The sequence below is a fragment of the Arabidopsis lyrata genome (assembly GCF_000004255.2).
Source record: "Arabidopsis lyrata subsp. lyrata unplaced genomic scaffold ARALYscaffold_3, whole genome shotgun sequence".
Lineage (NCBI taxonomy): Eukaryota > Viridiplantae > Streptophyta > Magnoliopsida > Brassicales > Brassicaceae > Arabidopsis > Arabidopsis lyrata.
The window spans coordinates 15,293,029-15,320,894 of NW_003302553.1; positions in this window are offsets into that span (position 1 = coordinate 15,293,029).

Below are 27,866 nucleotides of genomic sequence, written 5' to 3' on the forward strand. Positions count from 1 at the left end.
AAGTTCTCTATCAATTCCCAGCCTTCCTCAACATCCTTATTCAAGAAATTCCCATTAGAGGCAGTGTCTAGTAACATTCTGATCTTGGGCAAAACTCCCCTGTAGAGTGTGCTGAGTAGTGAAGCCTTCTTGAAACCATGGTGTGGACACTGTATAGTGTAGCCTTTGAATCTCTCCCAGGCCTCACAAATGGATTCAGACTGCTTTTGTGAAAAACTGGAGATTTCATTCCGTAGACGTGCTGTTCTTGAATTGGAGAAGAACTTTGTTAAGAATGCCTTCTTGCAATCATCCCAAGATGTGATGGAGCCAGCAGGTAGTGTCTTCTCCCAGTTGTGTGCTTTGTCTCCCAGCGAGAAGGGAAACAGACGCAGCTTGAAGCTGTCTTCACTAACACCATTGATCTTGGTGAGGCTGCAGAGCCTATCAAAATTATCCAAGTGATCCAAGGGGTCTTCCAGAGGCAACCCATGAAACTTGTTACCTTGAATCATTGAGATCAATCCACTCTTGATCTCGAAATTGTTGTTCTGGACAGGTGGTGGAACGATGCCCTGTCTCTGTTGATGGTTGCGTGGTGCATCACCATCACCAATGTTCCTTGGTATCCCAACTCCCTGATTGTCTTGATCTTGTTCGTCCATAGCAGCTGGATTGTGCTGTTCACAACCGTCTCTGTCTCTACGCTCTCTCAACTCACGAGCTAAACGATTGATGTTGTCTCTGTAGCTGATGAGATTGTCAGAACCTTTGGAACGAGTTTGCATGCACGTGTTGAGTTGGTACTCGAGCTAGTGCTTGGAACACAAAAAACAAGCAGTTGAAGAGAGTAGTTAGTAACCAAAGTAAAGAAAGAACTTGATCTTAGCAATTCTAAAATCTTGAATGTAACAAGCAGACACCCAAATGGCAACGGCGCCAAATTGATACTAGGATTTTACTATCAATTACCCTAATATACTTTCATGTCATTGCAGTATAAGAGGTTATCAATCCAATCAGGTGCTCTTACTATCAATCAAGATGTGATCAGAGAATACTAAGTCAAGCCAAGCAGAATATTGTTTTGTTATCTAGCAATACTAAGCGATCATGCATAAGCGATAAAACTACAGAACAGGAGTGATCATGCATAAAGAGAAAGAACTATCAATACTAAGCAGCAATAAGTAACAGGTAAAGAGACAAGTAAATCAAATGAGATAAAAGGTCCTGAGGATAGGGTAATTGATTATAGCAGTCTCCTTAATCTACTTAGGCGGTTAACAATCCAAACAGGCTATCCCTAGACAATAGATTCAACTACAGACCAATTCACTCTCATGACAGAGATCCTCAAGCAATACCAGTTCCAGACCTAATCATCATTAGCGAAATCTAGCAAAGCAGGCAATAAGATTCAATCTAATATAGTCAATAAACATTCTAAACATCCAATCTCTTGGGCTAGAGTATGTAAATCTCTGGAGTAGTTGGTTCAGACATTTCATCGAACACCTGGTGGGTGTGGAAATGTCTGGGTTCAAATCCCAGTTGATCAGAAAGGAATAAGCACTAAGTACTACTAATCCAGAAGGGATTCAAGCAATTCTACACTTAACCACCTAAATAAACTAAGGATTCCACACCTAATCTATCCCATCCTCAAGAACCCTAATCCACTACTCAGACATGCTCAAGAACACAAACCCAGAAAATTGCACAAACCCAGAAATCGCTAAAAACATCATATGTTATAGATCAGAGCAAGATAAACAACTTTGCAGAAGGAAATTATTGCAAAAACTCAAAGGATCAAAAGTAATTTGGATTACAAAAGTTTGCAGAAATATTGTTCAGAGGATAAAAACGAGATCCTTTGGGCAAAGCCCTAAGAGGTCTATTTATAGCAAAAGAAGAAAACCCTAGTACACAAAACGACAAAATAGAAAGTCGGTTTAGGGTCTACTCGAGCTGGTACTCGAGTGGCTTGGTCGAGGAGTCCATTCTTCAAAGGTTGCATCTTGCTCGGGTAAGTCTCTCAGGTCCAGTTCGAGTAGCCTGTTCGAGTAGGTTGGTTGAGTATGTCTTGGTCTTCTCTTCAGAAATCTGCTCGAGTACACTGCTCTGGCTCTGCTCGAGTACACTGCTCGAGTACACTACTCTGGAACTGCTCTGGCACTGCTCTTGCACTGCTCTTGCTCTGCTCTGGCTCTGCTCGAGTACACTGCTCGAGTACACTACTCTGGAACTGCTCTGGCACTGCTCTTGCACTGCTCGAGTACACTGCTCTGGCACTGCTCCTTAGTACCTGAATGTACCAGATACAACTCCAAAATGCAAGAATGCATGCTATGCTAATGTAGAATACTCTAAGTATGCAAAGTGATGCAAAATGACTCAAACTAAGAGTTAAAGACATGAAACAAGGATGAAACTAGACTAAATGAGATGTAAATGCATGGTAAAAACTAGCAAAATACAGACATATCAACTCCCCCAAACTTATTCTTTGCTTGCCCTCAAGCAAACAGTAAAGATCAAGCTGGAGGAGAGGTTTGAAAGAGGAGACTCAGAACCAAAACATGCATATAAAGTAAGTGAATTCAATGTCCAGGTTGCTAATTCTAGAATGCAAGGTTGACTGATCTCTACTTTAAAACTTTAGCCATCTCCTTCACATCTCAACCTAACTTCTGCCTTAATCAATTCAAGCAATCACCTCAGCACATTCCCTTTAACATTGATTAAGTGAGAACAGTGGACCATACAATGCAATGGATATGAAGTCATTTGGTTTAAGGGTAGAGGTCAAGAGACAAAGATGGTCCCTTAAAGATCTGGTTCAGGCTATCCCTAGACAATAGATTCAACTACAGATCAATCCACTCTCGTGACAGAGATCCTCAAGTTATGCATACAAGGATAAGACCCCATCTACCCAGAATGTAATCAATATCAATCCAAATGGAAATCCTATTTCTAATAAACATTCTAAACATCCAATCTCTTGGGCTAGAGTATGTAAATCTCTGGAGTAGTTGGTTCAGACATTTCATCGAACACCTGGTGGGTGTGGAAATGTCTAGGTTCAAATCCCAGTTGATCAGAAAGGAATAAGCACTAAGTACTACTAATCCAGAAGGGATTCAAGCAATTCTACACTTAACCACCTAAATAAACTAAGGATTCCACACCTAATCTATCCCATCCTCAGGAACCCTAATCCACTACTCAGACATGCTCAAGAACACAAACCCAGAAAATTGCACAAACCCAGAAATCGCTAAAAACATCATATGTTATAGATCAAAGCAAGATAAACAACTTTGCAGAAGGAAATTATTGCAAAAACTCAAAGGATCAAAAGTAATTTTGATTACAAAAGTTTGCAGAAATATTGTTCAGAGGATAAAAACGAGATCCTTTGGGCAAAGCCCTCAGAGGTCTATTTATAGCAAAAGTAGAAAACCCTAGTACACAAAACGACAAAATAGAAAGTCGGTTTAGGGTCTACTCGAACACGAGCTCGAGTGGTTTTGTCGAGTAGACCATTCTTCAAAGTTTGCAACTTGCTCGAGTGAAGCTCTCAGGTGAACTCGAGTAGGATACTCGAGTACCTACTCGAGTAGGATGTGGTCTCTCTGCAGCTGCTCTGGCACTGCTCTGGCTCTACTCGAGTACACTGCTCTGGCTCTGTTCGAGTACACTGCTCGAGTACACTAGTCTGGAACTGCTCTGGCACTGCTCTGGCTCTGCTCGAGTACACTGCTCTGGCTCTGTTCGAGTACACTGCTCGAGTACACTAGTCTGGAACTGCTCTGGCACTGCTCTGGCTCTGCTGGAGTACACTACTCTGGAACTGCTCTGCACACCTCCTTAGTACCTGAATGTACCTGATACAACTCCAAAATGCAAGAATGCATGCTATGCTAATGTAGAATACTCTAAGTATGCAAAGTGATGCAAAATGACTACAAAGGACAGTAAATAAGAGTGAATACTAAGCTAAATGCATAGCAAATATATGCTAAAAAGAGGTAAAATACAGAGATATCAACTCCCCCAAACTTAGCTTTTGCTTGCCCTCAAGCAAACAAATAGAACTAAGCTGGAGAAGAGGTTTGAAGGTGGGGATTCCGAACCAAAACATGCATATAGAGTAAGTGAATTCAATGTCCAGGTTGCTAATTCTAGAATGCAAGGTTGACTGATCCCTACTTAAAAACATTAGCCATCTCCTTCACATCTCAACCTAACCTCTGCCTTAATCAATTCAAGCATTCAAATCAGCACATTCCCTTTAACATTGATTAAGTAGGAACCGTGAATCATACTATGCATTGGATAAGAACACATTTGGCTTAAGGGTAGAGGTCTAGAGACAAAGATGGTCCCTTAAAGATCTGGTTTAAATCGCAACAGGGGATCTCTCAAGAATGATTGAGCTTTAGTAGAATGCTAAAGGTGAGTTCCAAGTTATGCATACAAGGATAAGACCCCATCTACCCAGAATGTAATCAATCTCAATCCAAATGGAAGTCCTATTTCTAATCCCAGAACATGAACTTAACTCTACCCTTTTGCATTCAAAGCATTTCTATCTTAGGAGAAGCTTTCTTTTTCTTTGCTCTATCTAGCGGATTAGGATTTCTTTAACAACTAGGGTTCCTTTTTCTTTCTTCTTATAACACAAGGCTTTTTGGCCTTTCTCTTTAAGCTATTACAGAACCCTTTTCTTTACTTTAACACTCCCAAATCCTTTACTAGACTTTATTTTACTTTAGCTACTTCTCTTAAGGACTCATTTCCCTTTTCTTTTCTTTCAGTGATGAACACAACCTTTTCTTTTCTTTTAAGCACAACCCAAACCCAGAATTAAGCACCCACCTAGTCCTATCTAGTCCAGATAACGTGAACTAGAACTACATGAGATACTATCCTTGTCGGTACAGACCTAACACTTTCTACCAAGCTCAATCGAAATAAGGCCTCACAGTCACACACAAATGATAAATGGCTTGAAAGAAGGTTAAGGTTTAGGGTAGGGAATAACTGCTCCAAAGATGGGAGTCAGCTACTTGGACTAGCAAGAGGGATCAAAAAGTAAAAGAAAGTCCAAGTATTTTAAGGTATCCATGAGTTCATAAAACAATGCATAGTATGATAATTGCAAGTCAAAATTCAGGTTCAAATTGATAGGGAAAGGCATCAGATCAAAGCGAGTTTCAACTAAGAACAAGAAAATCAAGCGTTGAATTCAAAAGATGGTGCGGTCTTACTTCAAGTTCAGTCGATTATGCATTAGAGAACTAACAACCTGGGCACTGAGTTCTACTTAGTGAATAAGCATATTTACAAGGTTATAATCATCATAATCTCCAATGCAAATGCATGATGCAACAGCCCTAAGTGAAAGCATACTAAAACAACCCTAAAATGACAATGCAAGCTATATGAACACTCTGTTTTTGTGAAATCATTTTCAGAAATTTTTCAAATTTTTTGGTTTTTTCTATGCCTTAGATGCAATGCAGATTATATGATGCAAAATTTGAAATAAGAACAGAAAACACAATGTCAAATACTCCCTGAGCCCTCCCCCAAACTTAAATTACACAGTCCTCTGTGTAACAAAAGCTTGGAAGAGAGTACTCAAGGCAAACCAATAGATAAACAAGATGAAAGATGATATAAACAATGGTGAAGTAGAGTTGTTACCTGGTCTAAGTAAAGAAAGCAGAGACGTAGTCATCCATGCTCTCACTTGTGTAGCTCCAAGGTACTGGCTGGGATGAGGTCGGGACAGTGTGCTCGGGTATCTGCTCGAGTGGTGTACTCGAGTACAGTACTCGAGTACTGTAGCGTTTCTGCAAAAAATTTCTGAGCTTTTCCTGAACCAAAACCTTCCTCTTTTTGCCTGTAATTCAAAAACACTAAAGAAACACATTAAAAATAACAAGAAATAAAGCATTATTTACAGAGATAAACATGGGAATTCCTCCCAAGTGAGCTTGTTTAAAGTCTTTAGCTTGACTTCTCACACTGAATAAGCTTAGGGTGGGTTGTAGAGAGGAAGTGAGGTCTCCTCTGTCATGCGGGTGGATGAATCATCAAACTTAGCATGCTCGCTTGACAAATCTGTAGTTGAGTACTCAATGGCCCTTTTCTCATAGTAAGCTTCCTGTTGATCAACTGGATAGTCTTTTTCTATAGACCATTCTGAAGTGAATTCACTCCTCTTTTTACTGACCAGAGTAGATGCTTCATCATTTGGGACATCCTTGATTTGGAGTGGTACTTGGTTGGCGTTCCCATGGAGCTCCTTGATTTGACCCTTTAGCTCTCTCACAGTGTCAGTTAGCTCCCTTATGGCTTTATCCTGCCATTTAGACCTCCTTTTGAGTTCTAACCAGCCATCTGGCGCAGAATTGCTAGACTCTAGCAGCTTATCAAGATGTTTGGTCGAGCTAGAGTTCTCCAGACTAGTTGAGGGCTTGCTCAAGTGTATACTCGAGTAAGTTGGTTGAGCATGTGTTGAGCTTGCTTCATATGCCACCTTAACCTCTGTTTTTGACCCAATCAAGCCTTTAAAGACCTCTGACCCTACTACTTCTTTGTGTGAATCTAGTGACTTACCACAGCTCAAGGTTTCAGTGAGAAGATATCCTGCTTCACCACTCTTAGTCAAAGAAGTTTGTTGGTGATCTTCCTCAGCAATCTCCTCTAGCTGTTCATCAGCTAGGCAATCCATTACCTTAACTACGAAGGTCTGTCCTTCAATTGTTGGCTTCCTCGTGGCATCATTGATGTCAAACTTCATTTTGAAATCATTTCCCAGATTAAGATCAATCTTCCCATTCTTAACATCAATGACAGCTCCAGCAGTGGCTAAGAAGGGCCTTACTAAAATTAAAGGATCTTTTGGTTCATCCATTTCTAGCACTATGAAGTCTGTAGGGATTTCAGCATTTCCAATCTTAATAGGCAAATCTTCTAATAACCCATGAGGAAATCTGATAGACTCACCAGCCAGGATCAAGGAGATGTTGCAAGGTTTATATTTGTTGAAACCCAGTCTCTTGGCCACGGAGAGAGGCATGAGACTTTTAAAAGCACCTAGATCGCAGAGGCAGTTACTGAAGGCTAATGTGCCTAGAGAGCAAGGTAGAGTAAACGAACCAGGATCTCCCAATTTCTTGGGAATAATCTTCGTTTGGATGATTTCACTGCACTCATGACTCTCCATCCCTTGCACTTCCTTAATTCTCTCCATTACCATGTCTTTAAAGAACTTGTGAGAATCCGGAATAAGCATGAAAGCATCAATGAGAGGCATCCTTAATTCAATCTCCTTGATGTGTTTAGCAAACATGGCTCTGTACTTCTCAATGATATCCCTCTTGAATCTTCCTGGGAATGGTATTTTGGGCTTGTAGGGTGGTGGAACGAAAGCTTTCTTCTTACTCTTATCAACAACTGGTTCTTTGATCTGGGGGCTTTTAGCTTGATCACGAGGTACAGTCTCTTGGTCTAGCTTAGTGGTGTCTTCTACTTGAGTTTCATGCTGAATGAAATCCTCCCCCTCTTGAATCTCACTGTCCTCAGTGACAGGAGCTATGCTAGGTCGAGTTTGCAGCTCTCGACCACTGCGAAGGTGAATAGCATTAACATGACCTTTCTGATGCTGAATAGCTTTTCCTGGCAGTTGCCCTAGATTCTGAGGCGCAGAAGTAGAGGCAACTTGGCTCTCCATGTACTTAATCCTGGAGTTTAGAGCCTCAATCTTGACATGTAGATCATTGTAGGAGCAGTTGATATAAGATTGGAATCCACCAAATCTTATTGATCACAAGATGTCAAGAGTTGAAAAGCTTTCACGCGGAAATGGGCGTTGGTAGAGATGGAGATGGAGTTTGCGATTGATTCCACAATCACACACGAACAAGAAGACTTGATTCCACAAGTAATCTGATCCGTAATCAATAGAAAAGAAGTGATTCCACACTTAGATTCTAAAGAAAAGAACAAGAACAATTCAAAGACTCTCTTTGAAAGAAAACAAACTTTTATTAAATCAATGATAATGGGTGCCATACAATGAATTCAAGACTGAGCTTTTATAGGCTCATAAACAACAGTCTAAAGAAGCTAATTGAGGGAAATAATCGAAAAATATAAAGAATATGGCCGTTGGAGCTTTGATGACGAAATCGGCCAAATAAGGAAATGTCTTGAGCTTTGTATCTAGAGAGCTTGGGAAGAAAGGTGAGACTTCTTGGAACATTCTGGGACGTGTGGAGAGTCTTCAAAACGCAGCATCTTTGGTAGATAAAGAGCCGTTGGTGGTTTAAAGCTCCTAGTGTGAATGCGTCCAGAAAAGGAAAGTAGAATTGTGAAAGGATCCGCCTGATCCTATGGGTTCTGGTGCATGGGAAGAATTCTTCTAGATGTCTAAGAGTCTCTCCTGGTCGCCAATGATAGTTTTGGAGTGAACCAAATATGGAATGATCCATTTTTGGCAACATATGGCCCGCGGGTAAGGCCAAATGAGTAACTCATAAAACAACTCGAACCCGGGGTGATTTAGCTCGCCCATTCTTCATAAAATGTGCATAATAATGGTGAATGTCAAATCTAGGTCGAGGAAATGTGACGTTGGGTCGATGATATTGTAGTTGGCTTGATCCGGGTGGGTCTTCTTGGCGCTCGAGTTGATTGGTTCGATAGTTTTTGATTCCGTCTCGCCCAAATGTCTTGAAATATGTAACTTGATGGTGAATATTCAATATGGGTCGGGAAAAGTCTTGATCCGGTCGGTGGATTTGAGTTTTGTGTGCTCCGGGTGAGTCATTGTGGACCAACTTCATTTCGGCATGGTGATTTATGATTCCAGCTGAATCACTACTCTTCTTAGGATATATTTCTTTGTAAATTTCCAATCCTAGGCCAGGTGCTTGATCAGAACTTGATTTGCGCCAAAATTCTCCTTTTTGGTCCGGTTTGGTTTGGTTGAGGATTGAACCGGCTGGTCTATTTAACTCCGGATCTGGTTTGGTTCCGATGTCCACATCATACCCTCCCTCTTCAAAAAGTTTTGACCTCAAAACTGTTTCACCTGCACCAAGAGAAAACAAGTTAGGTTTCATTCGCTTTTGTGAGTTTAGATAGTTACCTCGGCTTTGATTCGTTGGACAATGTTGGGATGAGTCGGGTGGTTTATCCTTGTTTATAATGTGACATTTAAAAACATTTTCTTGATGCTGGGACAAATTTGTATCCTTCTTCGTGAAATCTCCTATTCCACTCTTTATTTCTCCATGAAGTTCTCCTTGAATCTTGATATGTTGAGGTGAATCCGGTGGCTCCTCTTTGACCAGTACAGTGTCAATGACACGTCTAGCATATCCTTTTGTTGGCGTGAGCAAAACTGACTCCATAATGCCTTGGTTATGTTGTTCACTTGAGACTACGATTTCTTTTGATGGTACATCTCCTTGGTAATAGCATTTCACCATTGTACCTGCACCTCTATAGACACTAAAAGGCAAGAACAAGTGCATTATACTTGAAATTGAAATTTTAAAAACATAGAATTGGAGACTACGAATTAATATGAAATGATTCCCGTATTTATCAAAGTCTTGAATCACACTTACTTGGAAGATATGGCAATGATTATGCACGAATTTCATCTTAATAAAAGCCTCTTTTTGGTTGATAAAGCTCTGTTCTAGACCGTGGGGTGGTGGTTGTTCCTCTAGGATAGCTTGGTTACCTTCGGCTTCTCGAAAACTTTGTTGTGACAATGCTCTCGAGTGGTTCTCTTCCTTACCTATACCTTTGTCAACTTCTTTTTGACAAAACAAGTGTATTATCATAGAATTTAAAGGTTTAAAATCAGAAAGATTCGGGTGAAGACTTACCTTCGGGATAATTTCATGTTTTGTTTCCTTAGACAACATGGTGTGTCGATCTTGCTTTTGATCCGTGGTAAAGACTTCTATTTCTGGTTCTTTTCTTTCAACCATGTATTCCTCCTTAGTTTCTGGACCTGTTTCAATTCCCTTGGACAAAGACAAGTGCATGATACTAGTATTTAAAATTTTTAAATCTGTTTCAACTAGTTTTTCTTTTACCTTGGGATTTTCTGTTTTTGGCTCCATGAGGGTTACTACTCGTCTAGTTGGGCACTCCTTTGCTTTGTGTCCTCTGTTTTGACATCGATAACAAGTCACTTCAAATAAATTCAAAGTACTAGAAGACTTACCTTGATTCGTTTTGCCTTGTGGTTCACATAAAGACGTGATGATTGAGTTTTGTTGAATCTCCTTCACTTGTACAGGTTTCTTAGCCTCTGATTTCTTTGATAAAGTGTTTGGGAACACTTTTATTGGCTCAGGGAGAGGGAAAGCATTCTTGTTCACCACTTTGGAGCTCGACTTTTGTTGATTCTGCCTCTTTGAATTCGTTGGTGTTACACCTTTGTCATTGTGGTGAGCTTGGGCAGAAGCGTTCTTCACAAATTCACCATACATGAGCTTTCTCATCTCCTTCCAAGAGTAAGCTAGATCCTTGAAGTGAATACGTGTAGTCTCTATCTCATCCCACCAATCATAAGCTCCTCCGGTTAAAGCATCTTCCGCATAGGATGTTTTCTTTTTCTCCGGGACGTGGTACCTTTCAAACCAGTCCATTAAGGCTGCTTCCCACCGTAGGTATGCTTCTGGTCCCTCCTTATGACCTGAAAAAGTTAAAGGGTCTGAGCTAATTTTCCCTCTCTTGCTAAGGTAGTTGTCTCTCGTCTTTGGTCGAGGTGAAATTGATGGAACTCGGTGTGACAAAATTGTTTGGAGAGACTTCTCTTCACGATGTGGGGAATGGTAGTGTTGATCCTCATGGTAATATCCCTCACAGTCCTCATAATACCCTAAACTTGGTTGGCTCCATTTGGTCGTTGCTTGAGGCATGTAAGTGTAAGGCTCGACACGTTGACTAGATGGATAACAATCAGGTGGCTCCGGCTCCAGTTCTTCACCATCAGGTTCTTCTCCACAATCAGAACTGGAAACACATTCCTCATACCACGTTTGTCTCCCATAGTCATTCTCCTCTTCTATCATGTCTTCGTACTCATCCTCGTCTTGGTTCCAATCACCTTCATAGGAGTCAATCTCTTCTTTCTCCATATAATAGGACGCCATTGCTCTGGTCCTTCTTATTCGTTTGTCCTAAAACAAAGAAGAAGAAAGTGTATCAACCTTTAGATCAACAAATATGGCAAGAAAGAGTCAAGACACAAAAATTATGGAAATTTGATATTTCTTTTTACTTTTAAAAATAAAATCGAAAAATTCAAACAACAAAAGGAAAAAAAATGATTTATATTTTCTTTTTTTTTTTGATTTAATAAAATAAATTACGAAAATTAATTTAAAATAAACAAGAAAGACAATTTTTATTGGATTTTTCTTTTAAACCGAAATTAAAAATAAATAAAAAAAAGAACACAAATAATATTTTTTTTTTTTTGTTTTTAAAATGATACTGAAACAAATTCAAAACACAAAAACAAAAGGAAGAAACAAATTTTTATTTTGGTTTTTGACTTAATAAAAATTAAAACAACAAAAACTGAAAAATCGAAAAGATAAAGGTTGGATGAACACAACCTGGATTTGATAGGAGCTTTGAGCTCTGATACCAGATGATATAAGATTGGAATCCACCAAATCTTATTGATCACAAGATGTCAAGAGTTGAAAAGCTTTCACGCGGAAATGGGCGTTGGTAGAGATGGAGATGGAGTTTGCGATTGATTCCACAATCACACACGAACAAGAAGACTTGATTCCACAAGTAATCTGATCCGTAATCAATAGAAAAGAAGTGATTCCACACTTAGATTCTAAAGAAAAGAACAAGAACAATTCAAAGACTCTCTTTGAAAGAAAACAAACTTTTATTAAATCAATGATAATGGGTGCCATACAATGAATTCAAGACTGAGCTTTTATAGGCTCATAAACAACAGTCTAAAGAAGCTAATTGAGGGAAATAATCGAAAAATATAAAGAATATGGCCGTTGGAGCTTTGATGACGAAATCGGCCAAATAAGGAAATGTCTTGAGCTTTGTATCTAGAGAGCTTGGGAAGAAAGGTGAGACTTCTTGGAACATTCTGGGACATGTGGAGAGTCTTCAAAACGCAGCATCTTTGGTAGATAAAGAGCCGTTGGTGGTTTAAAGCTCCTAGTGTGAATGCGTCCAGAAAAGGAAAGTAGAATTGTGAAAGGATCCGCCTGATCCTATGGGTTCTGGTGCATGGGAAGAATTCTTCTAGATGTCTAAGAGTCTCTCCTGGTCGCCAATGATAGTTTTGGAGTGAACCAAATATGGAATGATCCATTTTTGGCAACATATGGCCCGCGGGTAAGGCCAAATGAGTAACTCCTAAAACAACTCGAACCCGGGGTGATTTAGCTCGCCCATTCTTCATAAAATGTGCATAATAATGGTGAATGTCAAATCTAGGTCGAGGAAATGTGACGTTGGGTCGATGATATTGTAGTTGGCTTGATCCGGGTGGGTCTTCTTGGCGCTCGAGTTGATTGGTTCGATAGTTTTTGATTCCGTCTCGCCCAAATGTCTTGAAATATGTAACTTGATGGTGAATATTCAATATGGGTCGGGAAAAGTCTTGATCCGGTCGGTGGATTTGAGTTTTGTGTGCTCCGGGTGAGTCATTGTGGACCAACTTCAATTCGGCATGGTGATTTATGATTCCAGCTGAATCACTACTCTTCTTAGGATATATTTCTTTGTAAATTTCCAATCCTAGGCCAGGTGCTTGATCAGAACTTGATTTGCGCCAAAATTCTCCTTTTTGGTCCGGTTTGGTTTGGTTGAGGATTGAACCGGCTGGTCTATTTAACTCCGGATCTGGTTTGGTTCCGATGTCCACATCAGCAGTCAACTTTGTTTTGAATCTCAGCCATCTTCTTATCACCAGCTGCTTGACCTTGTAGAAGCTGCTGAAGCATTTGCTTCATGTCTTGATCTTGTGCAGGTGGAGCTGGCTGGGGTTGCTGTGCAAAACCGGGTGGTGGATTATATTGTTGATAACCGCCATTAAACTGCTGCTTTGGGACAAAGCCTTGATTGTATGGTATGAATGGCTTGGACTGGTTCTGTTGTTGCTGAGGGTAAACCTGATCCTGAGGGTTTGCAACATTCGTGCTCCGGTAAGATAGATTTGGATGAGCAGGCGTGTAGGGGTTGTAGCCCTTGTTGTAGCCACCTTGGTTCTGAATGTAGCTGACTTCTGCAGCCTGAGTATTCTCCCCCTCTTGGATTTGATAGTGCTCTTCTTCAGTGATATAGTGGACTTGCTTCTGTTGAGTAAGCAGAAATTTATCCAGCTTATCGTTGAGAGCCTGAATCATCTCCTTACTATGCTTCGCATCCGGATCTCCGATACCTCTGTTGGAGCGATCAAAATCTTCATTATAATTACCGTTGGACTGAGCTAAGTTCTCAACCAATTCCCAACCTTCTTCAACATCCTTATTCAAGAAATTCCCATTTGAAGCAGTGTCCAGGACCATTCTGAACTTGGGCAGAGCTCCTCTGTAGAGTGTACTGAGCAAAGAAGCTTTCTTGAAACCGTGATGTGGACATTGTGTAGTGTAGCCTTTGAATCTCTCCCAGGCCTCACAAAAGGATTCAGACTGTTTCTGGGTGAAACTGGAGATTTCATTCCTTAGCCTTGCAGTTCTTGAATTTGAGAAGAACTTTGTCAAGAAGGCCGTCTTACAATCGTCCCAAGATGTTATGGAGTCAGGAGGTAGTGTCTTCTCCCATTGGTGTGCTTTGTCTCCCAGCGAGAAGGGAAACAGACGCAGCTTGAAACCGTCTTCACTAACACCATTTATCTTGGTGAGGCTGCAGAGCCTGTCAAAGTTATCCAAGTGGTCTAAGGGATCCTCCATAGGCAGCCCATGAAACTTGTTTCCTTGTATCATTGAGATCAATCCACTCTTGATCTCGAAATTATTGTTCTGGACAGGAGGTGGAACTATGCCCTGTCTCTGTTGATGGTTTCTTGGTGCATCCCCAGCACCAATGTTCCTTGGTATCCCAACTCCTTGATTGTCTTGTTCTTGTGGTTCCATGGCTACTGGATTGTGCAGTTCACAACCGTCTCTGGCTCTACGTTCTTTCAACTCACGGGCTAACTGGTTGATGTTGTCTTTGTAGCTGATGAGGTTGCTGGAGCCTTTAGAACGAGTTTGCATACAAAGTGGTTAGTCTCGACGTGACAGGCTCGACGTGAGGTCGAGATGGTACCAGGAGCACAAAAACAAGCAGCTGAAGAGAGTAGTTAGTAACCAAAGTAAAGAAAGAACTTGATCTTAGCAATTCTAAAATCTTGAATGTAACAAGCAGACACCCAAATGGCATAGGCGCCAAATTGATACTAGGATTTTACTATCAATTACCCTAATATACTTTCATGTCATTGTAGTATAAGAGGTTATCAATCCAATCAGGTGCTCTTACTATCAATCAAGATATGCTCAGAGATAACTAAGTCAAGCCAAGCAGAATATTGTTTTGTTATCTAGCAATACTAAGCGAACATGCATAAAAACGATAAAACTACAGAACAAGAGTGATCATGCATAAAGAGAAAGAACTATCAATACTAAGCAGCAATAAGTAACAGGTAAGCAACAGGTAAAGAGATAAGCAATCAAATGAGATAAAAGGTCCTGAGGATAGGGTAATCGATTATAGCAGTCTCCTTAATCTACTTAGGTGGTTAACAATCCAAACAGGCTATCCCTAGACAATAGATTCAACTACAGATCAATCCACTCTCGTGACAGAGATCCTCAAGCAATACCAGTTCCAGACCTAATCATCATTAGCGAAATCTAGCAAAGCAGGCAATAAGATTCAATCTAATATAGTCAATAAACATTCTAAACATCCAATCTCTTGGGCTAGAGTATGTAAAACTCTGAAGTAGTTGGTTCAGACATTTCATCGAACACCTGGTGGGTGTGGAAATGTCTAGGTTCAAATCCCAGTTGATCAGAAAGGAATAAGCACTAAGTACTACTAATCCAGAAGAGATTCAAGCAATTCTACACTTAACCACCTAAATAAACTAAGGATTCCACACCTAATCTATCCCATCCTCAAGAACCCTAATCCACTACTCAGACATGCTCAAGAACACAAACCCAGAAAATTGCACAAACCCAGAAATCGCTAAAAACATCATATGTTATAGATCAAAGCAAGATAAACAACTTTGCAGAAGGAAATTATTGCAAAAACTCAAAGGATCAAAAGTAATTTTGATTACAAAAGTTTGCAGAAATATTGTTCAGAGGATAAAAACGAGATCCTTTGGGCAAAGCCCTCAGAGGTCTATTTATAGCAAAAGTAGAAAACCCTAGTACACAAAACGACAAAATAGAAAGTCGGTTTAGGGTCTACTCGAACACGAGCTCGAGTGGTTTTGTCGAGTAGACCATTCTTCAAAGTTTGCAACTTGCTCGAGTGAAGCTCTCAGGTGAACTCGAGTAGGATACTCGAGTACCTACTCCAGTAGGATGTGGTCTCTCTGCAGCTGCTCTGGCACTGCTCTGGCTCTACTCGAGTACACTGCTCTGGCTCTGTTCGAGTACACTGCTCGAGTACACTAGTCTGGAACTGCTCTGGCACTGCTCTGGCACTGCTCTGGCTCTGCTCGAGTACACTGCTCTGTCTCTGTTCGAGTACACTGCTCGAGTACACTAGTCTGGAACTGCTCTGGCACTGCTCTGGCTCTGCTGGAGTACACTACTCTGGAACTGCTCTGCACACCTCCTTAGTACCTGAATGTACCTGATACAACTCCAAAATGCAAGAATGCATGCTATGCTAATGTAGAATACTCTAAGTATGCAAAGTGATGCAAAATGACTACAAAGGACAGTAAATAAGAGTGAATACTAAGCTAAATGCATAGCAAATATATGCTAAAAAGAGGTAAAATACAGAGATATCAGGAGCCATTCAAACGGTCAAATGGTCAAAAGCAAGTCATAAAGCAACTCTTGTCTTCTTCCTCCATTTGAATGTGCAACGGCTACAAGAAGACTCGGGAAGGGTCCGGAGGCTTCTAGAAGCGTCTTGGAGAGGATCCAAGGCTAAATGGCCGAGAGAAAACATCGCGGGCCGAGACAAAACTCCAAACGTACGGACGGACTAAAAGCTGGCCATACTGGTGAGTATCTTAAATCGGTTGTGCAACCGATCGTCATAACCGATCGATAGTTAAATGATGCTTCGATCGTTTGTGCAACCGATTGACACAACCAAGCGGCAAAACCTTATCTTACCTGATCGGTTGTGCAACCGATCAGCAAGACCGATTGGAAGACAAGTTTCCCGTTTCTTCACTTCATTCAATACTCCCCCTCAAGTCTAACCGGAGAAGGATGGAGGTTAGACTTGGATCCAAATTCAACCACCTCATTAAAAACCTAAGTGTAGAAAACCTCATGGGATAAAACCACACTTAGGGAAAAAGAGTATGGGATATTTGGCTAAGAGGATCATGGCCGAGAAAGGTCAACGAGGCCAAGTTTGTGATGAATGTACTCACAAACTTTGGTGCTAGCTCCTTTGGTAAAGATGTCGGCCAATTGTTCTTCAGTTTTGGTGTAGCAAGGTAGGATTACTCCAAGTTGAAGTTGTTCTCGGACCTTGTGGCAATCCACCTCAATGTGCTTCGTTCTTTCATGGAACACTGAATTTGAGGCGATGTGAATGGCGGCTTGATTGTCGCAATGCATGGTGATTGGCTTTGGTGTGTCAATTCCGAAGTCTTTGAGGAGAGCTTTCAACCACATAAGTTCAGTTGTGAGCTTTCTCATGGCCCGGTACTCGGCTTCACAACTTGAAAGGGAGACCACCTTTTGCTTCTTGCTTCTCCAAGTAACTAGGTTGCCACCAATGAATGTGCAATAGCCGGTGGTTGACCTCCTATCATTTTTGTCTCCAGCATAGTCCGCATCACAATATCCCACCAGCTCCGTGTTTTTGTTGCATCCCATCCAAATGCCTTGACCCGGAGCTCCTTTGAGATATTTGAGGATGCGGTTCACCATGTTCCAATGATGTAGCGTGGGAGCTTGCATATGTTGACTTACTACATTCACAGCAAAGCAAATGTCAGGCCTAGTAATGGTTAAATAAATGAGCTTACCTACAAGTCTTCGATATTGTGTGACATCTTCGAAAGGCTTGTTGTCAAGCTCCCCCTTACGATTGGCCTTGTAGCCATCTTCCAAGGGAGTCTTAGCCGGTTTTGCTCCAAGCTTACCTACTTGACTAAGAAGATCAAGAGTGTACTTCCTTTGAGATAAGAAGAGACCTTCCTTTGATCTACAAACTTCTATCCCAAGGAAGTACTTTAGTTCACCAAGGTCTTTTATATCAAAAACACTCTTAAGAAAGGTTTTAGTCTCTTGAATCCCTACCTTGTCATTCCCGGAGATGATAATATCATCTACATAAACGAGAATGACTACTATACCTTCCTTGGTTGGGAGGGTGAAAAGAGTGTTGTCGGCTTCCGACTTCTTGAATCCTCTATCCAACAAGGTTGTGCTCAGCTTGTGGTACCAAGCTCTCGGAGATTGCTTCAAACCATAGATGGCTTTCTTGAGTTTAAAGACCTTCCCGGGTGCATTATGATCTTCAAGACCCGGTGGTGGCTTCATGTAGACTTCTTCTTCAAGTTCTCCTTGAAGGAAGGCATTCTTAACATCCATTTGCCAAAGTTCCCACTCCAAGTTGGTAGCTAGAGAGAGAACCACTCTAACCGTATGAAGCTTCGCAACCGGGGCAAACGTATCCAAGTAATCCACCCCATACGTTTGAGTGAACCCTCTTGCAACAAGCCTAGCTTTGTAGCGTTCAATGTCCCCATTGCTCTTGTACTTGATAGTGAAAACCCATTTGGATGTCACCGCTCTCTTGCCTTTAGGTAACTCTCCTTCCTCCCAAGTATGGTTATGTTCCATAGCTTGTCTTTCAGCGGCTATAGCGTCTCTCCATACTTGATGTTGGATAGCTTCTTCATAGGTTTGAGGAATCCAATGTTGATCAATTTGTCCAAGGAAGACTTGATGTTCCTCGGGAAAGTGAGCAATGGTACACACGGCTTGAATAGGATGAGCCACGGCTTGACAATTGTAGTAAACCCGAGTGTTCTTCCAATTTGATGGAGGGAACTTCTGTCTTTGACTTCTTCTTAGGGCTATAGGCGCTTCTTGGGATGTAGAGCCTTCATTATGATCCGATGTAGACAAATTCTCCTCTTCGGATAAAGTAGTCTCTTCCTCATGATCACTTGGAATCTCTTCCTCTTCAAGATTGTCTTCTTGAATATTTTCTTCTTCTTGTAAATGTTCTTCTTCCTCATGTTGTGATGTTTCTTGTTGTTGAGTAGGCTCCAGATTAGGATTTGGTGAGTTGGTGTGACTTTGAGAGTTGCTTACACCAAGTCTTTCCAAGATAATTCGGAGGTTGCTAGCTCTATCCGAAGGTGAATGGGTGAGATCTTGAATGTCTTCCCAATTCTTGTCTTCATAATAGCCTTTGCCTTCAACAAACTTCACATCTCTTGAGACAAGGACTTTCTTGGTTTCCGGTATATAGCACTTGTATCCTTTTTGAGTGATTGAGTACCCTATAAACATGCCTTTGACACTCTTAGGCTCAAGCTTATTCCGTTGTTCACCTACAAGAACAAAGCAAACACAACCAAACACGCGTAAGTGATTGATAGACGGTTTATTTTTGTTAAGTACTTCAAAGGGAGAGGAATCTTGTAGGATCTCTTGGTTGGTGTTCGGTTGATCAAGTAGCAAGCTAGCACCACCGCATCACTCCAAAAACGTTTAGGAACATTGGTGTGAAACATCATGGATCGAGCTACTTCCATAAGATGCCTATTCTTCCTCTCCGCTACTCCGTTTTGTTGTGGTGTATAAGGACAGCTTGTTTGATGGATTATCCCGTGCTTGGCCAAATGTTGCTTGAAGGCATGACTTGTATATTCACCACCATTATCGGACCTAAAGATTTTTATCTTGGCATTGTAATGGTTAGTAACATAGTTTTGGAAATTAGTAAACGCTTCAAGAACTCTATCCTTAGAAGGAAGCAATGTTAACCAAGTATATTTCGACTTCTCATCAATGAATGTGACAAAGTATTTCTGATTTTCTCTAGATAAGCAAGGTGAAGTCCAAACATCCGAATGAACTAAATCAAAACAATTCTCATAGATAGTATTAGACTTGGGAAAAATAGATTTGCAATGTTTACCAAGAATACATGCCTCACATTCATCATTCTTAAAGGAAACACTTGGTAACAAAAGGCCTAAGGCACGAGAATGAGGATGACCTAATCTAGCATGCCAAATAGCATTATTCGCATTAACAAGAATTGAACTAAAGTGAGACGATAGAGGAGTGGAAAGCTTGGTATCTTCAAGAACATAAAGACCATCCTTTGTACCTCCATGACCAAGCACTCTACTAGTCTCAATATCCTGAAAATGAACATCATAAGGACCAAAGATAGCATAGCAATTAAGGTCGGTAGTAGCTTTCTTAACGGATAACAAGTTCGAAGTGAATGTAGGCATATAGAAAGCTTTAGACTTTTTGCTAAACAATTCTAAATCTCCTACTCCTTTAACCGGAATCTTATCACCATTTGCAATTATGACATTTCCTAAAGCCGGTTCAATGTTATTCATCAATTTAGAGTCACTAATCATATGGTGAGAGGCTCCCGAATCAACAATAAGAGGTTTTAAAGCACTAAGAGCATGATAAGCGTTACCGGAAGACTCTTTGAGAGCCTTGATGAGTGCGTCGAGGTCGGAACGTCTCACAAGGTCGGAAGAGGCCATCATTGCGGCTCCATTTCCTCCCAAGGCTTGACTTAATGTTCCGGCTTGCTCTTGGCCTCCAAGGTTCCCTCCGGTAGCTTGATTTGCTCTTGGCTCTCTTCGTGCTGGCTTTAGGTGAGGGTGAAGAATCCAGCACTTCTCTTTGGCATGTCCACTCCGTTTGCAATGATCACACCATGGAGCTTTCCCGCGGTTGGCGTTGAAGTTCCCACGGTTGGCGGATGCGAGCTCACTTGAGTTGCCCGAGACAAGCTCCCCTTTGCTACCACACAACCCGAGAGATCCTTGCTCTTTTTGGATTTGAGAACACACTTCTTCAAGGTTTTGGAGCTTGTCGGTACGGAGGAGATGCTTGATGAGGTCGTTGTACGCCGGACTCAAGGTAAAGAGTAGACCAAAGACCTTGTCTTGCTCACGCCTTTCGTTGATGACCGCCGGATCAAGAGTGTTGGGTCTCAACATCTCAAGCTCTGCCCAAAGAGATCGAAACTTCCCAAAGTGTTGAGTGAACTCCATGTCTCCTTGGGTCAGCTCGTTGATGGCTTTCTTGATCTCAAAAACACGGCTTAGGTTGGATTGGTTTCCAAAGACATTTTGCAAAGTTTCCCAAAGATCCTTGGGAGTCTCACAATAGGAGTAACCTTCAAGGATTGATGCTTCAAGAGAGTTTTGGAGAACGGATAAGACCATTTGGTCTTCTTGGAACCACTTGTCTTCATCAACAAGGGCGATCTCCAAGCCATCTTCGTTCGTGGTTGTCTCTCTTGGCGCTTCACTCTTGATGATGTGAGGCCAGAATCCACGACCGCACAAGATGGTCTTCATGGTTCTTGCCCAAAGCAAGTAGTTTCCTCCTTTGAGGGTGACTGGAGCATGAATCTTGGTGTTCTCCATGGTGAGAAGAATCGAAAAGAGAATGAAGATTGGAGAAGAAGAAGATTTGCAAGAAGAATCGAGTATGTGGAGCTTTATGGCTCTGATACCATGTAAGAATGTGGAGATTAGGTTGCGAGAATGGGACTGAGAATAAGCGGAAATGGAGATTTGAGAGATTAGAGAGAAAGAGATTTGAAGATGAGAAAGAGAGAGATTATCTCTTCGTACTTAATTTGGTAATTACATAGGTTCCCTTTTAAAGGGGATACAAAAGGAATATCCCAAAGGATATGCTAAAGAATATGCTACTTTAAGGAGCCATTAAAACGGTCAAATGGTCAAAAGCAAGTCATAAAGCAACTCTTGTCTTCTTCCTCCATTTGAATGTGCAACGGCTACAAGAAGACTCGGGAAGGGTCCGGAGGCTTCTAGAAGCGTCTTGGAGAGGATCCAAGGCTAAATGGCCGAGAGAAAACATCGCGGGCCGAGAGAAAACTCCAAACGTACGGACGGACTAAAAGCTGGCCGTACTGGCGATTATCTTAAATCGGTTGTGCAACCGATCGTCATAACCGATCGATAGTTAAATGATGCTTCGATCGTTTGTGCAACCGATTGACACAACCAAGCGGCAAAACCTTTTCTTACCTGATTGGTTGTGCAACCGATCAGCAAGACCGATTGGAAGACAAGTTTCCCGTTTCTTCACTTCATTCAATAGTCGAGTGCCAGGTCGAGTACCAAACAGAAACTGCAACAAATGTACTCGACTGCACAGTCCGTTTCCAAACCGCTGGGTGTGGTCGAGTACTTCAAGTGAAATAAGTAAAAATGCGAAAACTAAGCAACAAGTAACGAGATCAAGCAATCAATAGCGATGTGAACAAAGAAATCAATTGGAAGAGAAATTCCCGAGGATGGGGTAATCGAGTAGTGAAGTCTCCTTAATCTAACAGGTGGTTAACATGCTCAACAAACTATCCCTAGACAACAAGTTCAATAACCAAATCAAAGTGCTACCGCAACAGAGATCCTCAAGCAAAGCTAGTCCCAGACTCAATCACCATTGACGAGAGCTAACCTAACAGGCATTACGAATCAACAAGTTAAAGCCAAAACGCTCCCTGTAAGCAATACCTTGGTACAGAGCCACTAATCTCTGGAATTAGTGGTTTTAAACGGAAAAACACTACTTTATCTTTTGGGCTTCGCTTGCGGTTCTAGTTCTTATACCCAATCATAAACACGAGATCTAGTCATATTTGACTCCAAAAACACTAGCCAAGCTTCTTATAGCTTTTCAAATCTTTGTGGGTGTGGCCGAAGTCCTATGAATTTTCTGTGTTGGAGCTTCTAAATGGAAAAACACTACTTTAGCTTTTGGGATCCGGTTGCGGTTCTAGTTCTTATACCCAATCATAAACACGAGATCTAGTCATATTTGACTCCAAAAACACTAACCAAGCTTCTTATTGCTTCTCAAATCTTTGAGGGTACGGCCGAAGTCCTATGAGTTTTCGATTTTGGAGCTTCTAAGCGGAAAAACACTATTTTAACTTTTGGGAGCCGGTTGCAGCTCTAGTTCTTAAACCTAATCATAAACACGAGATCTAGTCATATTTGACTCCAAAAACACTAACCAAGCTTCTTATTACTTCTCAAATCTTTGTGGCTGTGGCCAAAGTCTTATGAGTTTTCGGTTTTGGAGCTTCTAAACGGAAAAACACTACTTTAGCTTTTGGGCTGCGGTTGCGGTTCTAGTTCTTATTGATATATATTGGAACCAATCTAACTTATGATCACTCAATGATCAAGAGATTCCAAGCTTAACTTGCGGAAGGTGGAATTCACGAGCTGGCTACAACGCACTCTCTCGTGAATCAAGGGATGGAACGATGGATAGATGCGATTGACGCACTCAATCAATGAACAAACCAGAAGTTTGAATCACTCAAACAACTTGATTTGCAGACTCAAAAGAACTTAATTGACTCACTCAAATAAGAACTAATGAAAGGAAACACAAAGAATTCGCAACTTTGTGGAAGAAAAGAAAACAATGTTTCTTATGAACTTTAAAATCTCGATTAAGGGTGTTTTTACAATGAGGAATGAGCTGAGGTTTTATAGGCTCGTAATACAATGTCTAAAACAAGTAGCAAATCGCAAAATTAAATGAGAAACTAGCCGTTGGAAATGAAATGGCAAAATCCGTCGAAATAAGGAAAGTAGCCGTTAGCTTGTATCTTGAAAGCTTGGGGAGAAAGTGGTGCGTCCTGGGAAGTCTCTTGTTCACTAGGAGGGTCTCTAAATCGCACTCAAACAGATGGGGAAATATTTCTTGCTGGTTGATCTCCTTTGGCTTCAAACAAGGCAAATAAGGCAAGATCGGTTCCGGATATGGAAAGTGAAGGTGTGTGAGGATCCGCCTGATCCTATGTGTCTTGGTGCACCTTAGAGTGTTGTAGGGAGCTTCTAGCAGTATCTTAAAGTCTCCTGGGCGCCAATGTCTGGTTTGCAAGTAACTAAACCGGTCAGCTTCCAAATAAGGCAAGCTGAGAATCATCTGGTTTAGAAAATTAATATCTTCTAAACCAAAATTGTTTTTGACTTGATTCCAATTTGACGAGCTCCTCTGATGAGTCAAGAATGTAGGAAAATTCACTTCGTAGCTTAAATCCTTCTTCTCTGGTCGGAATCCTCCAATACGTAGATGCTGGTCTCCATCAGGTTCATTGGAAGTCTGCTGACTTTTAACTTGAATATCTCCCTCATGTCGAAAGCTTTTGAACCAATTCCACCTCTCCGTGATTCCTTGATGAGTTAAGTTTCTTGAATAAGTTGATTTGTAGACTAACTCCTCCTGATTGGGCTGATATGATTCACACAATGAACGTATGTCCTTCTCGGGTCTGATTCGCATAGTGCATCCTATTTGAATGAGCTTTGGTTCATTTTCTGGTGTGATGACCGCATCATACCCTCTCCCTTGAAAAATTTTTGACCTCAAAACTGATTCACCTGCACCGTGAGAAAGCAAGTTAGGCTTCATTCGTTTTTGGGAGTTTAGGTAGTTACCTCGGGTTTGAATTGGTGCTTGAGCAGCTTGTGGCTTCTCTATACTTATGCCTCCTTCAATGTCTTCAGCCTCATGCTCCTTTTGCTGACCTGCATCAACAACCTTTGGCATAGACAAGAGCATTATACTAGAATTGGAAATCTCTATACTTGATGGAACAAGACAAGTATCTAATTTTGATTTTAGTAATGGAGACTTGTCTAGTTGTCTAGTTGGGCAATTAGCAGCAAAATGTCCTCTCTTATGACACCTATAACAAATTATCTCTTTTGATTTTGAAAGGTTAGTGGACTTGCCTTGTGTTCCCGTGCGTTGTAGTTTAAGCAATGACTTTGTACTCGACTTGTAGGTTATAGCTTGGGAAATTGACTTTGGTAGTTCAGCCTTTACTCGAGTTTGTAGCTTAGCCTCTCCTTTTTCCTCTAGAATAGGTGCAAACGTTTTATTTGGCTTAGGGCTGCAGGTTTTCTTAGGTGTAGCCTTCACTCTTGGCGTTGTGGCGAGAATCCATCTCCTTGGCTTAGTGTAGGAATAACTTGGCATATCCTGTTGATGTTGAGCTGCAGCTTCCTTCACAAACTCCTCATAGATTTCTAACTTGAAACTTCCCCATGTATGAGCTGGTTCATTGTACTTGACACGGGCATTCTCCTCTTGCTCCCACCACTCATAAGCTGGTCCGGTGAGTGTGTCAAGGGCATATGAAAGTTGTTCCCCCTCTGGTACTTGGCAAGATTGAAAACACGCCTCCATGTCCTCTTCCCACCGTAAGTAATCTTCTGTACCTTGGCTATAACCTGAAAAGGTTAAATATTGTGGCTCATAGTCCTCTTCATCACCCCATAGTGTGGGCTGATCTTTGGTGTGGTCTATTTCTTCCTCCCCACGATCTGACTCATCACCATAGTTAGATTCACCCTCATGACTCCATGTCTCTGCACCATGTGACTCGTCTTCCCTTAAACTGATTTGTGAATCAGTTTCCTCTTGGCGATCTTCTTCTTGATCAGAGTATGGTATCTCACACCATGGTCTTTCTTGTGTGTAAGATTCTACGAACTGGTCTGGTTCTCCATCGTGATTGAAGCCCTCATCTCCGTGACTGATTTGAGTTTCTCCATTCGGCAAGTCTTCTTCTAAACTGAATTGGGATTCAGTTTCTCCACGCCATGAATCTCCTTCACAGCCTTCTCCTCCGCTTTCCTCTTGGTTGGTTTCTGCTCCGCACCAACTCTTGTGGCTTTCGTCGTCTTGAGAGTGGTCTGGTGGCTCAGGTTCGATTTCATCATCAACTTGGCCTTCTTCTCCCTCAAAAGCACCTTTTGAATTCGTCTCTTCATACCAAGGCTCTTCATCACGTTCATCTAATTCTTCTAGACTCATTTCAGAATCAGTTTCTCCTTCCCAAGAGCCATAGTCGTAATCTTCTTCTCCACTCCATGACGGGTTAGGTTCTTGTCCCCAATCAATTTCTGAAGTGTTGAATTCACTCCTTTCATCTTCTTCATACTCCATGGTTGTGCTCTGGTTTTCTTCTAAGGATATCTCGCAAAACAAAACAAAGAAGAAGAGAACGTATCAAGTCGTAATCAACAAAATATGGAAAGAAAAATATGGTAAATTTCTTCTTTTTTTTTTTTTTTTTAATTTTAGAAAAAAAAAACAAACAATAATAAAAGAGAAAATTAACTTTTGTTTTCGTTTTCTGATTTAATAAAAGGAAATTATGAAAATCAATTTAAAATAACAAGAAAGACAATTTTTTATGGATTTTTCTTTTAAACCGAAAAATTAAAATAGTAATACTCAAACCAAAATATATATATATATATTTTTTTGTTTTTATAATGGTACTAAAGCAATTTAACAAGAATAAAAATGCAAGACTCAATTTTTTTATGGGTTTTTAAATTTTATGAAAATGAAATAGCAAAACAGAAAATTAAAAGAGATAAAGGTTGGATGAATACAACCTAATGGATAGGAGCTTTTGAAGCTCTGATACCAAATGATATAAGATTGGAACCAATCCAACTTATGATCACTCAATGATCAAGAGATTCCAAGCTTAACTTGCGGAAGGTGGAATTCACGAGCTGGCTACAACGCACTCTCTCGTGAATCAAGGGATGGAATGATGGATAGATGCGATTGACTCACTCAATCAATGATCAAACCAGAAGTTTGAATCACTCAAACAACTTGATTTGCAGACTCAAAAGAACTTAATTGACTCACTCAAATAAGAACTAATGAAAGGAAACACAAAGAATTCGCAACTTTGTGGAAGAAAAGAAAACAATGTTTCTTATGAACTTTAAAATCTCGATTAAGGGTTTTTTTACAATGAGGAATGAGCTGAGCTTTTATAGGCTCGTAATACAATGTCTAAAACAAGTAGCAAATCGCAAAATTAAATGAGAAACTAGCCGTTGGAAATGAAATGGCAAAATCCGTCGAAATAAGGAAAGTAGCCGTTAGCTTGTATCTTGAAAGCTTGGGGAGAAAGTGGTGCGTCCTGGGAAGTCTCTTGTTCACTAGGAGGGTCTCTAAATCGCACTCAAACAGATGGGGAAATATTTCTTGCTGGTTGATCTCCTTTGGCTTCAAACAAGGCAAATAAGGCAAGATCGGTTCCGGATATGGAAAGTGAAGGTGTGTGAGGATCCGCCTGATCCTATGTGTCTTGGTGCACCTTAGAGTGTTGTAGGGAGCTTCTAGCAGTATCTTAAAGTCTCCTGGGCGCCAATGTCTGGTTTGCAAGTAACTAAACCGGTCAGCTTCCAAATAAGGCAAGCTGAGAATCATCTGGTTTAGAAAATTAATATCTTCTAAACTAAAATTTTTTTTGACTTGATTCCAATTCGACGAGCTCCTCTGATGAGTCAAGAATGTAGGAAAATTCACTTCGTAGCTTAAATCCTTCTTCTCTGGTCGGAATCCTCCAATACGTAGATGCTGGTCTCCATCAGGTTCATTGGAAGTCTGCTGACTTTTAACTTGAATATCTCCCTCATGTCGAAAGCTTTTGAACCGATTCCACCTCACCGTGATTCCTTGATGAGTTAAGTTTCTTTAATAAGTTGATTTGTAGACTAACTCCTCCTGATTGGGCTGATATGATTCACACAATGAACGTATGTCCTTCTCGGGTCTGATTCGCATAGTGCATCCTATTTGAATCAGCTTTGGTTCATTTTCTGGTGTGATGACCGCATCACTTATACCCAATCATAAACATGAGAACTAGTCATATTTGCCTCCAAAAACACTAACCAAGCTTCTTATTGCTTCTCAAATCTTTGTAGGTATGGAAGAAGTCCTATGCATTTTTGGTTTTGGAGCTTCTAAACGGAAAACACTACTTTAGTTTACCGGATCCGGTTGTGGTTCTAGTTCTTATACCCAATAATAAACACGAGATCTAGTCAAGTTTGACTCTATAAAAACTAACCAAGCTTCTTATTGCTTCTCAAATCTTTGTGGGTGCGGCCGAAGTCCTATGAGTTTTTGGTTTTGGAGCTTCTAATCGGAAAAACACTACTTTAACTTTTGGGATCCGGTTGCGGTTCTAGTTCTTATACCCAATCATAAATACGAGATCTAGTCATATTTGACTCCAAAAATACTAACCAAGCTTCTTATTACTTCTCAAGCTTCTAAACGGAAAACACTACTTTAGTTTACCGGATCCGGTTGTGGTGCTAGTTCTTATACCCAATAATAAACACGAGATCTAGTCAAGTTTGACTCTATAAAAACTAACCAAGCTTCTTATTGCTTCTCAAATCTTTGTGGGTGCGGCCGAAGTCCTATGAGTTTTTGGTTTTGGAGCTTCTAATCGGAAAAACACTACTTTAACTTTTGGGATCCGGTTGCGGTTCTAGTTCTTATACCCAATCATAAATACGAGATCTAGTCATATTTGACTCCAAAAATACT